Genomic DNA, 5,165 nt, shown 5'->3' with positions numbered 1-5,165 from the left:
GGGTGTATCATTAAGACATCCCACCATATAACATGGTGGCAGCGGAGGCAAGTTTCAAGAATGTATACAGTAAGAGTCGGCACCAGATTTTGAAGATAAGTCACTAAAATTGTTACCAAGTCTGACTGCGTCGTCTCCAAGTTGTTTTGGCGGGTAGCGACCTTCGGATGATCAACACTTTCGACATATAAATGTGAAGGATTGCGATCATCAAGAAGATATAACTTGGATCCAGGTATGATCATTCAAGTTTGTAATATATTTGTGCAGTGATCATAGGCATTAAGTAACCTATGCAACCGCTGAATCATCAAAGATGCCGACACACACTGCTGTTTTGAGTTGCCGATGCACGACAATTACCCGAGATGTTTGTTAAGAAGCTGATGTACGATGACTACCGATGTGTGATAGCAGTGCTGATACTGCCAGGCCAGGATGAACTTTTTACGTAGCCTTCATAATTAATAAACAGCCATCTATACATCTGACAGTTACTGCGTTTATTGATTGATAATTTATGCCCATATTTAGTAATTAAAGAGATGTGATTGATACTTTTTTATGGTCTTTGAATGATAGTGACATATACAGCACCATAGCTTAACTAGCTTAACCTGTTTAGAAATTCTACAGTAATTCAGTCTAATTTTTTTTTTTATCTTGAAGATAATTAATGTAAGATGGTAGTGTCCTTATTCCTGATGTCCTGTGAAGATTTATTTCTTGGTTGTGTTGATACCTACAACAAAATATTTCATATTGTGTCAATATTAATGTATGATAGCAAGATCATGATATTTTTTTTATACAATTGTGATATGTATCTCTGCTCAGAGTTTGGGGAGTTGTAGAGTAATGAACTAAGGTTCTTCTGGAGAACAGGATATAATTATGAGATTATGAAAATTTGCTGATATAGTTTTCATGGAAAAGTACCTAATTTTTCTCTCTTTACAATATTTGTGAATAAGGGTACTTGAGCAATTATACTACCAGTGTGGAAATGCCTAAATTGGACTGGTCACAGATGGACCAAGTCAGTGCTTTTAATGAATGGAAGGATTTCCTTGAAAGTTACTTATTTATCGATAAGGTTGAAGCAGAAAATCAATGGCACTATATAAAGCTTTCTGCTGGGTCACAAGGAAAGCAGTTATGGGATTCTTGGCAGTTGACTGATACTCAAAAGAAAGATCCAGATGTTATTTTTAGGAAGTTTGCTGATCATCTGGTAGGCAGACAGAATAAATGGGTGATGAGGTTAGAGCTGGCTTCGATGTCTCAAGGTGAGTCAGAATCAGTTGAAGATTATGTCAGCACGTTAAAAGCAAAGGCCAATAGCTGTAGTTTTCATGTAAATAATAAGGATGAACAAATAACGTTCCAACTGATAAAGGGAATCAAGTGGTCAGAAGCACGAAAGAAGATGATCTCCAAGGGGGAATGCTCTAACCCTTAATGATGCTATTGAGACAGCACAGAATTTCCAAGCAACACTCTCAAATACTTCCTGATTTGAGAAAAGCACGTCCGTGAATGCTGTCAAAAGTGAACGAAGCCATCCAGTGCAGCAGAAGAGCTGCAGGTATTGTGGATCCTCCAAGGAGATGCCCCGTCTGTGGGAAGAAGTGCCAGAAATACAGTAGAGTGAATCACTTTGAGGGTGTCTGTCAGAATATAAAAAGTCGTTCACTGTCCCGCCGATGAAGCATGTCAAGGGCCAGGTCCAAGGAAAGGAACCAAGTGACTGAAGAAAATAAAGAAATCCATTTTGATGACACGCCATTGAATTGTGGATTTATAGACTTGTCAGAAGTAAATGTAGCTGCCATTACTAATTCAAAAGGCGAACGACAAGTAATTATGGCTAAACTAGATATCAAACCCCCTAACATTTTAAGGAAATGGCACTCAAGGTTAAGGCCGATACTGGATCCAACGGTAACATCTTACCTATAAGATGTCTCAGACAGATGTACCCAAACGCTAATGGAAATTTTACAGGGATACTGAAGCCAACTTTGGTTAAACTTACAGCTGTGAATGATACAAACATTCATGCATGTGGAACTATAGAAATACCATCAAGTCTGGATAAGTCCCCAGTTGTCAATTTTCTTTCTTATGCCCGCGATACCAATGGACCAGCAATTCTGTCATGTGATGCCTGTGAGAGACTAGGAATTATTGCTATAGAGGAAAGCAAGAATATATCGAGTGTCAAGGAGGAGCATGAAAACTCGAGGCTTAATCTTATACCTGATGTACATGCAATGTGCAATTTGTATCCTAAATGCTTTGGGGATACTGGTGAGATGAAAGGCGAATACCACATTGAGTTAAAACAGGCGAATACCACATTGAGTTAAAAACCCAATCTTGCCCTGTAGTCGTTCCACCTAGAAAGTACCCAATTCAGTTAAGAGATGAGACAACTGCAAAAATATAAGTTGGAAAATATGGGTGTTGAGAAGAAGTGCCCAGAGGATGAGACGTCTGAGTGGATACGTGCATTAGCCTTTACGAGGAAGACTCCCGGTGAATTGCGGGTATGGCTTGATCCCAAGCACCTGAATGTTGCACTAAAAAGGACTTATCATAAGATACCCACTTTGGATGAGATAGCACACAAGATGTCAGGAAGTGTCCTTTAATCAAAGTTGGATGCCAAAAATGGCTATTGGTCAATCAAGCTTGATGTAAAGAGCAGTAAACTTTGCACTTTCCAGAGTTCAGCTGGGAGGTATCGCTTCCTTCGTCTGCCTTTTGGACTTAGTGCTTAGTGTTTCACAAGATATTTTCCATTGTCAGATGGATAAGATTCTCGGAAAAGAAGGAGGGGTAGTAATTGGTATAGCTGATGACGTTGTGGTTTATGGAAGAGACATACAGGAACACGAGTATAATCTTCATAAGCTACTGAAGGCGGCCAGGGAAGAAGGCCTTGTTTTTCGGGCTGAGAAATGCCATGTGTGACAAACCATAATTTTACAGTCTTGTATGGTCTAAGGATGGCATGCAACCAGGCCCTGCAAAGCTCGATGAAATCAATCAATGACCCCATCCATCAAGCGTGAAGGAACTACAAAGTTTCTTAGGACTTGAACAGTATTTAAGCCCTTTTGTACACCTGATGGTAGAGAAAACTAAGGTTTTAAGGCAGTTACTCAAGACGGAAGTCCCATATGACCATCAGAGATCATCTGATGAACTCAAAGAAGTAATTCATTCAGATATGAGACTATGTTATTTTGATGCAACAAGTCCTGTTACTCTTGAAGTAGATGCCTCGCAGCATGGGCTGGGAGCTGCTCTGATGCAAGATGGGAGGCCAGTTGCTTTTGCCTCAAAGTCCCTCACACTAGCGGAATCACGTTATGCTAATATTGAGAGGGAAATGCTTAGTGTTGTTTTTGCACTCAAACATCTTCTTTGTTTTGTATATGGTAAAGTTGTTACTGTGATTAGTGATCACAAACTGCTGGAAAGCATTCATCTTAAGCAACTCAGCCAGGGGCCCCCAGGCTCCAACAAATGTTACTATGCATTCAGTCATATGATGTCACCATCAAGTACAAACCAGGAAAAGACTGTTTTTGCAGATTATTTATCAAGAGTCCAGCTGTCACCTGGAGCAGAAGTCCAGTTAGAACAAGCCGTTCCTCGGTGAAGGTTTTCTTGTCTGTTGTAGACGGTGTTATATCCTTTGGAGGATGTCTATTAGTCCCTCTGTCACTGAAGACTGAATATTTGAAGAGAGTACACAAAGGACATCTAGGAATCTCTAAAAACCAGGTCAAAGCAAAGGAATGCCTGTATTGGAATGGCATGTTTAGGAATATTGCTGAACTCATAGGTGATTGCTGGGAATGCCTGTTAAATGCCAGAAAATACCCAAATGAACCTATGCTGAAACATTCAAACCCCAGTCTTCCATGGCAGTTTATTACCACAGACCTTTTTAAACGTGATAACCAGAATTTTATACTTGTAGCTGACAATTTCAGTAAAATGCCTTTCATTAAGCAGCTAGGCTGAGATACCACGTCGAGAGCCGTCATAAATTTTCTAGAAGAACTTTTCAGTATCCATGGCCCAAGCCAGATCCTGTACTCTGACAATGGACCCCAATGTTCATCTGCTGAATTCAAGAAATTTGTTGAAGAATGGGATATTCTCCATATCACCAGTAGCCCAAGGTATGCTCAACCAAATGGATTTATTGAGAGGATGGTAGGTGTAGTGAAAAATATATTGAGAAAAGCCAAAATGTCTGGCTCTAATACCCATTGCCACTTCTCCCAAGGTAGGTACTTCCGCCCAACCTTTCTCTCTCTCTCTCTCTCTCTCTCTCTCTCTCTCTCTCTCTCTCTCTCTCTCTCTCTCTCTCTCTCTCTCGAGTTCAGCCTCTGACCACCATTCTTGATTTGCTTTGGAGCAAATCCTTTTAACTGTCCTTTTGCTTACTTTGGCGGCTTTGGCTGTGTCCGCCGTTGGCCTTTTCATCTCAAAAGTAACGATTAACATTATAAATTATTTCTTTAGTCTGACTGTGCATGAGGGGGCAACGAGAAGCGGGAGGTGTTTACATGGTGGGTACGTGACACGGAATGACCTTGTCGGGCTGAGGTGGCAACGGAGCACTAACCCAGCACAGAGGTGATGTCAAATCTCAGGAAAATATTTTTAGTAACATTCATTTCCCCATCAAAAACTTAAGCCATTCTTAAACATATGAAGTTTTTATTATGAAACAGAGTTTCATAATAGTTAGAATAAAAAAATATCAGAGTTAGAATAAAAAATATCAGAGAAATTTTTTCATCACTGTCATGGCGTATTTAGAGAACTGTGGCAACTGTGCGGCCAACGCCTTGGTGGCCAAAAAGGCTGAGTTTGACAATAGCATACAGAGCATGCTCTCTTTCTAATGGAATGAAAAGCCCTGCAGAACTCTTATTCTGGAGGAAGATATCGAATAGACTTCCTGTTAAAGTGGAGGCAATCCCTGACCTCATGGACCACCACTTCAAGCTACAGGAGACCAGCTGCAATTCTAAAAGCAATTATGATCTTCGTACACGTTCAGAGCTGAGTGAGTTATTACCTGGCGTGAAGGTTCTTGTGCAAGATGGCAAGAATTGGTTTCCTGCTACAATAAA

The sequence above is a fragment of the Macrobrachium nipponense genome, chromosome 47 (genome assembly GCF_015104395.2).
Source record: "Macrobrachium nipponense isolate FS-2020 chromosome 47, ASM1510439v2, whole genome shotgun sequence".
Lineage (NCBI taxonomy): Eukaryota > Metazoa > Arthropoda > Malacostraca > Decapoda > Palaemonidae > Macrobrachium > Macrobrachium nipponense.
The sequence above is the reverse complement of the archived record's forward strand: the minus strand, read 5'-3'. Positions refer to the sequence as shown.